Below are 13,664 nucleotides of genomic sequence, written 5' to 3' on the forward strand. Positions count from 1 at the left end.
TGGCGGCGGGGCCCTAAGCAGCCGCTTAGTTCGCTTATAGGGAGAGCCGGCTCTGAGTGTGAGCGATACACACAGAAAGTGCTGTAAACATTATTTGAACAGGAAGATGTGCACTAAAAACACCATACTATTGGGGATGGAAAAGTATTAATTTGTTCATCCTCCTTCTCACAAGAGCCCCTGATACTTTTTCAGTTTCTCGCCTTGCCAAATGATGAAGGCGTATCTTGCAGTACATGGAGGCTGCCATCTTAACCAAGGTGTGAACATGATTGTCCTCAACACTGGTCTCAAACATGTGGTCGTGCAACTCTGAAAAAATATGTCAGCACAATCACTCAGAACCTGAATTATAATGGCAGCTGTCACTCCTTTTCCTTGAGGAAGCTTTCCTCCACTAGTATTCAGTAGTCTTTGAAAGCACCTTTCAGAGGCTTTACACACCTCCACAATGCTTGTTGGTGGATTCTGTAAGCCTCCCCTGTTCTTCAGGGCAATGAAAGCATGCATACTGGATCAGAACTCAGTGCAACAGAACAGGGCATGCACAAGAATTTCTCCTTCATCTTTTTCACCACATATCCAGCAATGTAATGGATAGCGGCGTCCTTGAATTCGGATATTGAATCGACATAAGGTGAGATGCTGTAGTCGTGGTCAGAATCCAGAGGGAGTGCTGGTGTGACATCAAATTGACGAGAAGCTGGACCGACTGTCACTGCCAACTTGTTGGTTCCATCTCTAATGAGACGGTTCCCGGTTCCATTTTTCACTTGATGTCTCACTAGGAGGCGTTTGTACGCAGCTTTGAACTGTCGGGCTGTAGGGTTGTTGTTGTTGTAGCCTCCGCGTGCCCTAACTGCAGAAAAGAACAGCTCAAGATGATCCTGACTGAGTTTGTAAGTGAGGAGATACTTACAAGGTGCATCCTGTGCTTCAACCAGCTCTTTAAAAATGTTGGAAATGCTTCTGGAGCTGGCAACAAATCCAATGGGACCCGTTTTCCTAGGACCTGCATGAAGATGTCTCCCAGAGCTATCTCTGAGCTGCAGAAGGACATTTTCAGCTCTCTCCAACAGACTCGGCATGTGAAGTTTATTACAACTTTGGAAGGAGCTTTGTAACCCTTTGCCAGAGGGTTCCTGCTGTTGAGAACATCAAAAGCTAAGTCGATTGTTCTCAGAAATTCGACGGTTTCCTCTGAACCATGAAACTGAGGCAAGTGAAGTTCCTTGTTGCAGAATTCAAGGGCATCTGCAACGCTGCTGCTGAAAACTTGAGCAGCAAGATTTACCTTCATCTTCTGATGTCTCCACAGAATATGTGCCATCTTCAGCTTATTACCCAGCCTCAAGGTCTATATATCAGGAGAGCAACTCTGAGAAAATGTTATATTCATGCCAGGTCTATGCGTTTCCGTGTTTCTCTGCCGTAGTACAGTAAGATTGAGCTTAAATCAAGCGGCAACCTCCCCGTCTCTCTCTTGAAACCAACACGGAAGTGAGTTAAACTGCAATTCATTGACTGGCCGCTTGAGGCTGGCTGCAGAAGTGAGTCAAATCTGTATCTCCCCCATGTTAAAATTACCAACTTTACAGCAGAAAAAAACATGTTTACAGCCTGGATCTCTATGTGGCTTTGGTCTATACAGCTAATTTTGCCCTTCATGATAACTGTGAGGGGGGTGAATTTTTTTATAACTCATCCGTTTAGTTGATTAATATTTAAAGTTCTGCATAATTAAGGGTGTGTCCACTTTTGAGTGACAGGTGGATTCCCACTGATGTCAATGCTAGCCGTTTGTCTGCTGTTAGCTGCGTGCCTGCGTCACTTCACCTCAGCAAATTTTAGCTGCTGAACTTGCCATCTCTGCAGTGTTTGTGCTTTTCTAGGGATTATTTCATACAATTTAATACACCCATTACTTCGCCCACGGCTTAGGATTCCGTCGTTGTCGTCGAGTATCGTTCGAGAGAACAACCAGCGCTGTATTTCAGTTGTTTTCCTCTGTGAACATGCACTAATGGATGTCTGACAATTTCGTTGATTTTTTTAGTTTTCAGATTTAAAAACGTCTATAGATATAAAGGCTTGTTCGTTCTGCTCTCACGGAACAGATAGATTATAATATGCTTATGTACCGTCAGATGAAATCCTGCAGGTGTCGTTGCTTTCTCCGTCCATGTAATAAATGCACATCCTTGAATGAGCGCAGATTTCTAGCGCATTTAACGTACTTGAACTTCATAGGTAATATATCCATGGTTTAACTCATTTGAGAGGCGGCCAAATCAGAATTTAAAATGGACTGAATAAGCTCTCTACGAACTTGACGAGCGATGCCGCGCTGACGGACCATAGACTATAAAAAAGTGTACTGACATGTAACTGTTATGCACATAAATCACTGTCACACACACTCTCTCATATTAAGTTACTGCATAATACATTTTCAACTAGCAGAATAGTACAGAATCACGATACACAGTCTCACTTGTAGCCATGTCTTTTAACTATTATAATATTTCGACTATTATCACTTTTAATTGGCTTTACATCATCAACTGTCACTTTAGCGCGAGGCTCTGTGCAGTCGCAGACTTGGTACTGTCAGTAGCATATAGCATTACCTCCCTGAGCTAACTCTGGTAGCCAGGCTACTCACGCCCCGCCTCTTTGCCCATTTTCTGTTATCCAGGAGTGACGTAAGGTGACGCGAGGCCAAGATGGCGACGGCCGAATCCGCCCACTTTAGGCTTCAAAAATGCTCTTCAGAAACCTACGGGTGATGTCACGGACACTACGTCCATATTTTTTTACAGTCTATGGCTTAAATACACAACTGAACGACTTTCGACTTCCTTGTAAGGTGGAAAAAACATTGTTTAAAGATAGAACGTATATGCTAATGCTTACACATGGTACAATCCCCTTTCCACATTAAGAAACTATTTCTCAGTGTATATTAGTGGTATACAAATGCTACATTCGCATCAGTCGAAACATTCATTTTCTTGCAAAGAGCAAAACCAAGTGTACACATCTGAAGTATCATCATCACTGGAACTCTCTGCTAAGTGAACATTGCATTTTACTCGTACCTTTAAGCAGAATCCATAATCCTCCCAGCTACCCTCCTTGTGTCTAAAATATGTTCCTTAAACACTTGTGTCCATGCAATCTATAGTCTAACTCGTGCATTTTACACTTCATAAGATAATACAACTGATTATGAATATTAATAAAGAATAATAATACAGATACATAATATTAAATAATGAAATTTTAGTCTTCAGATTCAGACACAAAATGGTGACATATCTGTCACGGGGACACACAGGAAAGTAGGTAGATCCAAATGCAGTATGAAAATAGTTGTTTATTGAAGTGTAATCTATCTCGTAGTCATCCAGGCAAGGTTCAAAATCCATGATAGCAATCCAAAATACACAATAAACAAAACAAGAAACAGGTCGTACGCAGACCAGAAGTGTAGTGACAATATATGACGACTCCATGACAAGGACTAAAACAGACAGGCTATTTATACACAGAAACTAATGAGAAACAGCTGCGTGCAATGATGAGTGATGAGAACAGACAAAGGATTGTGGGAAATGCAGTTCCAGAATGAATGGTGACAGTAAGGGAGAGAGACCTCTAGTGGACACCCGGGGAAACACAAACCAGACACTGTGACAATATCGTCTTTGACCCATATTGTTATTTATACAGTATATACAGATTGGTCATAAATAAGGCGCTATATAAATAAAGATGACTGTCTTGACTTTTAAAACGAAGCAAATGTGTTACCAACATTCTTCAAAATATCATCTTCTGTGTTCAACACAAGAAAGAAACTCATACAGGTTTGGAACATTAGGGTGAGTAAATGATGACAGTTTTCAGTTTTGGGTGAACTATCCCTTTATCATTTTCTTTAATTTGGAAAAAATGTTTCTGAACTAACCAGAGTTTAAATGCGGGCCATGTTTTATAAAGTTATATAGTTCTCCACACCAGTCTCCAGGTGTGAGGTGTAGTCAGATTGCTTTGAGCATGTAGTTCTTCAGAGTTTGCCTGAAGCTGTTCATCTCCACATTTACTAAGAGTAGCTTCAATGAAGAACTGGTTCAAGTCTTCCTCTGAGACACGAAATCCGCATTCTCTCCCAATAAACCTTTAAGTAAAAGAGGAAAAAGTTTGGTGTGATAACTAAAGGTACAGCAATAAAGGTTAATTTGTATTTAATTATAAATTCTATCTTTGCCCCAAAATAAAACTGTCTACTAAACCTCGTCAGTCCAAAGTTGAATGACTTTCTTCTGTGGAATAGAATGTTATCCACAATCTCCTTTCACTTTAATTTTACAGAAGAACACTGAATGAAAGTAAACGGAGAGTGAGACTAACATTGTGTATAATATCAAAAAATGTTGTTATATGTAAGTAAGCCATATAGCTTTTGAACAACATTAGGGTGAGTGAATGATGGGAGAGTTTGAAGTTGTTAACTATCATTTTAACAATTCCATTACAAAAATGTAAATAAGTTAAATATTTAATATAGTCATATACCGACCTGTGTGGAAGAGCGTAGATTGTGAGTGTTCTTTGCATTCATTAAAGGGTAACTCTCGCCAAAATTGAACCTAGGCTCTTTTTGTTAATCTGCCCGAGTCAAACTTTCGTGTAAAAGCATAAATAGGATGGAAACGCCACTTTTAAGATTGACTGTATTTTCGTTTTAGTTCAAAATGCCTTTTGAATGGGAGTGAATGGGGCACTGCTATGATAGCATCAAAATCGCTATTTTTAAAACACTAATGCGGCTCGACACAACACCAAACTGTGCTGAAGTATCACCAGAGGCTCTACACATGAACTCCAGCATGGTTTGTGGACACAGAGTTTACTAAAAAGAAAGGTTTTGTACGACTCACTTTATCAGTTTTCCGGTGGCTGGAATTTTGTCAGTCAAAAGTAGTCGATCTCTGAATATATATTTATAAACATGTCCCAGAAAAAAACATTACTGGTGTGCATCTTGTGACAAAACAATTGCACTGACATATTTTAAGATACGGTCTCATTTAAAACAGCTCAAACATGCATTTTAGTCTAGGACTAGCCTTGTCTGTGAAGCCGGGTATAAAATGAATGGGCTATTTTCTTATAACGTGTTTTAATTGAATATTAGTTTCAAACTAAATAAAAATTCTGCAAGAAAAGGTATATTAAATAAAACCCCTAAATATCATGACTGTGTGGACTATTACACCTTTGTTTTCCTGAAGTATGACCACCAGCTTTCAATTCGTTGGTTTGTGGTTGAGGAGTCACACTGTACATATGGCCTGAAGCCCCTGCAAGGTCATCATCTGTGTGACTGATCCCAGAACAGTGGATTGCAGCCATATTTCCATCTAAACAGAACTGGAACCTTTGTAAGATATGCGCTCGTCTTCACAAAAAACTAAATGCAGGGTTTTTAAACTTCTCGTGTGGGGAAAATGTTGTTTATTCTGGGCAGTATGGCAAGCCATGGCAAAAAGCAGGATAACTTGTAGGCTATAGCTTACTTGAAAGAAAAACAAATTTGCCGAGTAAAAACAGAGTTTGTGTTGTTGAATCATATATTTTTTCTAGTAGACTACAGAGCTCATGACAAATAAAAGTTCCGGATGGACAAACATTAAATGCAAAAACCAGTGTGAATAACAATATCTTAAAATAAACTAGAGAGTGGATACACAGATATGGCCTATTATGAATGAAATTAATGCATTTATTTGTCATTTAAACTGATGCAAACAGGGAAAGAGAGTAGAAAACACGTATTATCCTGTCGCCCCCTCTAGTGAACAGCATTAAGTATTACGGCCTTCATTACTCAGATAACTCAAGTCGATGGATTTTTTTGGGAAAGTAAGTCTGACCAGTTAGAAAAGATATAAGCAGACCAGTCTGAGGGTCTGAGCTGAGGCTGGTGAAGCATTAAAGTTCTAGCCGGAGTCAATTTCTCATAATAATAATAATTAATCCCAAACCTGGTAATTTTGTCAGTATTAATTTACATTCACTGATTCTGGCTTCTCTCTTTTCTGTCTCTTTCTTTTAATGCAAACTGAGTAGGCTACACATGCTTATATTCAAAAATATAAACTTTATTTCTATTCAATTTTCAAAATTATTTATAGCCCATAGGCTGTGTCACACACGCCTACCTGCCTTTTGATGTAAATAAAAGACTAGAGTGGTAAATGTTACGGACATATTATCATGGTACAGTTCAGCCTATTATTGATTTTTATTTCCACTTTCCTTTTATCCAAAGAGACGGAACTATTTGCACTGTATTTATCAATGGGAAATATGCTAATATAATCTGTAATACTGTAGTTCACATTAATGGGGTCGCTTGCAAATCGCAGCAGCACGAATTACGTGACCAGCAACATATTTCTGCTTCAAATATTGTGTGTAGTTAACAGTGAGTGGTGGTTTCAGACATTATTTTATTAAAGTGCATTTGTCAGTGCCGCACTCGTACTGACTCTTATTCTGCCTGACAGAAAGAAAAGCTCATAGCTTACTGAAGGCGGAGCGGTTTGACCAATCAGATGAAAGGGGCGTTTCAGTGCCGCCCATGTGTGCAAATGAAATATCGAACCCATAAACCGACTTTTAAACCATAAACGAAAAATGAAAAATCGAGCCAAAATCTCATTTTTCGTTTTTTAAGCTAAACTAAAAAACGGATAAACGAGCTGGTTTTCATTTCTCGTTATTCGATTCCAAACAGGAAATGAAATGATCAAAAAGTACACAGACCAAGTACTTGTTCATTCAACTTTCGACCTATAACCCATGTTGAACTTGCAAAACCTACAATCAAATCTGAGATTTCTCAATGGCAATCGGGTGAAAGAGACAAATTTAGCCGTCTTGCCCCATAGACTAGAGTTCTCAACGGGTCGGGTCGACCCGACAAACCCGACGGGACCCGCGGGTTCGGGCCGGGTTCGGGTCGAAAATATAAGCAAATGACTCGGGTCGGGTCGGACCTCGGGCTTAATCTTTTCCGCTCAGTAAAAAAACAAAAAAAAAAACATTTATTAATCATCGCTGCTGTTCACCGTAAAGAAAGTCTGGCTGCTGCGCGCAACGTGCATCATGGAGAGGGGCGGGGGCAGACGCCGCTGCGTGCACGCCTTTAGCCTGGAGAAGAAGATGGAGTTGGTGAAAGTAAACTTGCTGCAGGTGAATTCACCGTCGCTACTACAGCCTATTTATATATTTAAAGTTTATTGTTTCAGTTGTTTGTATTGTTAAAAGGCGTGAACATTAAAGGTTGATTTGAATTCGCGTCTGCTGGTCATGATAATACGTGTATGAGAAAAAAAAAATCCGACGCGGCGTCGGGCCGCGGGCCGGGTTCGGGCAGATAATTCATGTTGATGTGTCGGGTTACATCGGGTCCGGGCTTTAAAAGCCACGGGCCGGGTCGGGTCGGGTTGTAATTTTCAGGCCCGTTGAGAACTCTACCATAGACTCCCATTCATTTTGCACTCATGGGCGATCGCCCCCAGTGGAACTCTGGTGGAACTACAACCAAAATTCGGTACAATAGGACTTAAAAGGGAGTGGCCAGGCTCTCCGTAGACGGGCTCTGGTATTGCTATGTATTGCTGGACCCAGATGCTTCAGAGGTGAAAAACATTCCAGGAACAAAAAGCCCTTTCAAACTACAGCTGTACAAAGAGGCACTCGGGAAGGCTTATCATTGAATAACACTGTTTATAAGCACATTTCAAGACTTTTTAGCCAGTGGTGAGCATATTTAATTTAATGAAAATCTTACAAAGACATACAGTACCAGTCAAAAGTTTGGAAACGTTACTATTTTGAATGTTTTTGAAAGAAGTCTATTATGCTCATCAAGCCTGCAGTTAAAAAAAAAAAAAAATAATAATAATATTATGAAATATTATTACAATTTAAAATAATGGTTCTCTTTTTTAATATACTTTAAAATGTAATTTATTTTTGTGATGCAAAGCTGAATTTTCATCAGCAAGTACTCCAGTCTTTGGTGTCTTATGATCCTTCAGAAATCATTCTAATATGCTGATTTATGATCAATGTTGGAAACAGTTGTGCTGCTTAATATTTTTTTTATAACCTGAGATACTTTTTTCAGGATTATTTGATGAATAAAAAGTTAAAAAGAACTGTATTTATTTAGAATAGAAATCTTTTGTAACAATATACACTACCGTTCAAAAGTTCTGGAACAATAACTTTAAAAAAAAAAAGAAATTAGTACTTTAATTCAACAAGGATGCGTTAAATTGATAAAAGGTGATGGTAACGATTTATATTGTTAGAAATGTTTTTATTTTGAATAAATGCTGTTTTAATGAATAAATGCTGTTAACGTTTTACTCGTCAATGAATCATGAAAAAAGTATTCCAAAAAAATATATTAAACAGCACAACTGTTTCCATCATTGATAATAACTGAGTATCAAATCATCATATTAGAATGATTTCTGAAGGATCATAAGACACCAAAGACTGGAGTACTTGCTGATGAAAATTCAGCTTTGCATCACAAAAATAAATTACATTTTAAAATATATTAAAAAAGAGAACCATTATTTTAAATTGTAATAATATTTCATAATATTACTGTTTTTTGTTTTGTTTTGTTTTAACTGCTGCAGGCTTGATGAGCATAAGAGACTTCTTTCAAAAACATTAAAAATAGTAATGTTTCCAAACTTTTGACTGGTACTGTATGTATAAAAGACTATTTACATGAATGGGTTTAAATCAAAGTGAATTTTCATTACTTTCATTGTTGTTTGAAGACTGTACCAGGGATTCTTCTAGCGAAGACAATGAAGTGCACGTAAAGTCTCACAGTCCACATTATGAGAGTAAAGCTTACATAAATATAACGTTTAAATGTAACTCATTTTAACACGTGACTTGTGTTTTTTTTTATACAGATATGGGATGTTCCAGATGAAGCAAGCACACCAAAGAAAGGAAGCACATCAAACAGGTATTAGTTAACAAGACATTATTTGGAGGTTAGGAGTGGAGTTGCTCAAATTAATACATAGTTGTTGTTTTTCAGACCCCCTGATCTCTCTCTGCCTTTTTTGGACCAAGTAAGTTCATAATGTTCATACTTTGCTAAGTTACTTTGTTACAACAAATGAAAAAATTTATTCTGTCTTTATAATGGTCAGTTCTAATGTTATTTGAATAATTGTTATATTTCTGACAAATCTAGGAAGCAGGAGAAAACTGAACAAATATCCAAGAACACACACATGATTGCTTTACAAGTAGCCTAATTACTTTTGTATGTCCATAGATGTAAATTCCTGTTAATCTTTGTCTTTTTACAGCAGTTACACACGTCTCTATGCACCAATAATAATCTAAAGTGACTGGGAAGAGTAAGATGAGAGCAGACAACATGTTCAAGAAGAAAGGTTTTTAATTCATTTATTAATTACTCTGTCTCAATATCATGTTCCTAAATGTATTGACTATTTTTTTTAATTTCATCATTAACTTAATCAAAACCTCTTTATTTATTACAGCACAGATGTATTAACTGCTGCAGATATTGTGTCAGATCTCTCATTGAAGATCATAAAAACGTCTTGCAGCAGATTCAACATAAATAGAGCCAATGTTTGGGATGGAGCAATTCGTGGATTCAAGCATCATACGACCCATTACACAACATGCTTGTTAAATTCACAGATGACGAAGGCACAACTGAAGATGCAGTGGACACAGGTGTTCCCAAACGTGAGTTACTAACCCTCCTAATGGACTGTTTATGGGCACGGAGAATCTTTGATGGTCCAGAAAATAGGAGATTTCTCACCTTTAACAACACAAGTAAATGATTTACTTACATCTACCTTTTATCTGCCCTGTTCATAATTGTCTTGTTTTATACTAACTGGACAATAACAGTTTACTACAGCTGCCAGAGAAGATGAATACTTCCTTGCTGGGCGGATGATTGCAGTTTCTATTGTTCACGGTGGTCCAGGTCCAGGTGGTGGACGATCACCTCACTGGGAGAGTTGGCATTAATGGAACAGTTGAAGATAAAACAGATGAGAAAAAGGCAGCTTTCCTTGAGGTGCACTCAATTTTTATATAGTTTAAAATATCTGTCCAGATTACAGGCATATGTTATAGCATAAAGTAATTTTGTTAAGTGAGAAACCTTATTAAAGGTGTAAAATCCTAATAGCAAAAATAACATAGCTCTAATTCATCTAACAATATTAATGAAAGCAGTTTACATATGATAATAATTTAAATTAAGAGTTATTTTTCTGAAAGTTATCATAATGACTAGATCTTTCTGTTAAACACAGGGCCATTTGGACACACCCACATAATGAAAGTTGGTGGCCCCACATCTACGCCACCTGGACAGACGATGATTGGCTGAAAAACTTCAGAATGGGAAGAGGCAGTTTCAAACTACTGACACTCTCCGGCCCTGGCTGACATGACAGACCACTCAATTCAGACAGGCTGTGCCTATACGCTGATTTCACGCAGCCGTTATTTTGAAATCGAAAGCGAGGCTCCGGTGGGAAGAAAACCGGAAGTGTCGCCTTTAATCACAGGAGAGTCGTGAATGCGATGGCGTATTGTTGTGTTTAATGATGTTGTGTCAATTCTAAAAATGTACAAACATTTCTTTCATACTTTAGACTATATACAGTGAAATTCATTTATAAATAAAATATTTTTTTTATATATAATTCAGAATGTAAAAAAAGAAGCAGGAATGAACTATATACATATCCTATATAGAGTTCGGGATCGTTGCGTCACGCCGCAATGCATTGTGGGAATCACGGTACGGAAGTAGATGTACTGTATAGTAGGCAGTAGGTAACGTTGATCATTTGGTCATTAATTTAGGTTATTTTTTGGAAAATGGTTCAGTATTGCTGTATTGTGAACTGCTGTAATCGGTCTCATGATCGACAGGGCAAACGCCTCATAAATCATATTAGTTTTCCCTATTTTCGTTGGATGGCTTGGGTCGCCGCTGGTCGTCAATATACTACCGGGGGAAAACAGTGGATTATTGCACGTGTGATAAATTACTCCTGAAGTGTAACAAACCCGCATAGACAAGCTTCGTAGCTCACAGAATCTGACAAGTGTGTGTGTCACCACTGATGCTTGGTTAACGGTGCGAACGATTGTTTTCTCAGCGTTTACTTTGTAGATCTGCAGATCTTGCACTCATTCATTTGTGAAATGCAAGTGAGCCTCCAGTGACAAGTTTTTAAATTGATCGGAGCAGAGACTTCAAACAGAAAGCACAAAGCCTTTCTTTAAAGTGAATTTCGTTTTGCATTAATTTGTATTTTAATAAATATATCTATATAGAAATGTCTACTTTTAAACAAACAATTCAAAACGAAAGAAAACAGACAGCTCTCTGCTTATGTACGTTAATCCGTATGCAATGTGCATTTCTCTCTGGCGCGTTCACTAACGTTACAGCGAAGATCGCCAGTCGTCAACCTCATCTTTGCAACCGACTGGCAAAAAAACTAAAAAAAACACTTGTTTATTAATAAACAATTAGTGTGTGTGTGTGTGTGAATGTTGTTGAACTTGTTGCCGAGGGCACATGAAATTGTTAATCCGGCCCTGGATAGGAGAAAATATCAGGGAAACTGAGGCTTGGTAAGTTTTCATATTACTCCAGGCTTTGTTCATAGGGATCGATTCCGCCTATAATCAACTTTTTTTTAAAGTAGCGTTGTTTGGCTTCATTATGAAGTTTGTCCGTATTTAGTATAGCCAACTTTTTTGTGTCACGGTCCATAACTCTTTCTGGATACCGGCCGGCTACGCTAATATCTTATCAACAGGCTTTTGCGGTGCCTCTAAAATGGCTGCCGTTACCCACAATGCACCATTCCATAACATCTACGCCCGAGCTCTATTGAATATTACCATCCAATAGTGTAAATCGCAGCAGCAGCTTCAGGTTGGTAGTCCAAGGCATTGTTGTTTATCTTTACTTCCGGGGTTCTTCCCACCGGAGCCTCACTTTCGATTTCAAAATGGTGGCTGCGTGAAATCAGCGTATAGAGGCTCGTGTTGCAATTTGTATTTGGAGGTTATCCACAAACCTGGAGTACAGATCCATCTCACAACTGTTTGGTGTTGGGTTATCAACATGTTGCACTATCACCCAAGAGGTTGTGACTGCCATAAATGTGGTAATGAAGCCTCTGTACATAAGCCTCTGCAGCAGAGTTCAGGCAGATAATACAGGGTTTTCATGACAAATGGAGATTCCCTCAGGTGGCAGGTGCGATAGATGGAAGCCATATCAAGATCAGAGCTCCACCTGACAACTCATCTTGTTATTACAATCGGAAGGGAGACTATTCCATCATTCTGCAAGGTGTGGTGGACCATAGAATGAGATTTTGGGACATTAATGTTGGACGACCAGGTAAGATACACGATGTCCGTGTTTTCTCCCTCTCATCATTGTATGAGCGTGGCAGTGCAGGCACTCTTTTACCTCATTGGACTGAAACGTTTGAGGGGGTCGACGTGCCTGTTTTTCTTTTGGGTGATTCGGCTTACCTTCTACTAACTTGGCTCATGAAAGCTTACCCAGAGGGAGGAGCAGTAACACCACAGCAGCTCAACTTCTACCACAGATTGAGCCAAGCCCGTATGACCATTGAGCGTGCCTTTGGGTGCCTTAATTTTTGTAAGCCGCATTGTGTCTGCTTGCTGTGTGCTGCATCATTTCTGTGAGATACAGAAGGAGGAATTTCTGGAGGGAGAAACCGTTGCAGAGGAAGAAGGATCTGTACATGATGAGCAGGGACACGCACAGCAGCAACACGACATTAGAAATGCATTGTGTAGCTACTTCACTACTATATGAATGGCCAACACCTGCAAATACTCTGCATTTAGTATTCACTATGTTAAATAGTTAAGGTGTGTTATCTCCCTTGATGAGTTCATTTTCACTTATTCTTATGTGCTAGTATAGGAACCACCACATACTGAACCAGTTTTGTCTGATTTAAAATGGATGGGATGGGAATACTTTTTAGTTTGAAATACTGTTTTATTTCCTGTTTAATTAGTAACAAATGTAAAGTTGACACATCTGAACAAACATTCTTTTTCTCCATTTCAAAAATAAAATGTTGTAGTAGACAGTCCTGCATCAGCAATGGTGTTTGTGACATCTCAGGAAACGCTGCTTGAATCTCCCACTTTTTATTGAAATACACAATTTCTCTGTGTTACTCATGTCATTTTAATGCAGAAAAAAATATATCACAATGCATGTTGCTATATACACAATGCAGTGTGAGTGAGTGAGTGAGTATAACGAAGAGAATATAACATGAAAACAAGCAACAGGTTTATTTAGCTGCTTTTGGTTAATGTGAAGTATCCTAACTGGCTGTCATATTGGCAAGGCAAAGTATACTATCTATGCCTAAAGTTACGCCATAACTTCTGAAACAAGTGGTTGGTATTGGCAAGTGCAAAAACTAAATAAACTCACCGTCAACCTCTGTGTCAGTGCGGTATAGCCCGGT

The sequence above is a fragment of the Leuciscus leuciscus genome (assembly GCF_965113295.1).
Source record: "Leuciscus leuciscus genome assembly, chromosome: 17".
Classification (NCBI taxonomy): domain Eukaryota; kingdom Metazoa; phylum Chordata; class Actinopteri; order Cypriniformes; family Leuciscidae; genus Leuciscus; species Leuciscus leuciscus.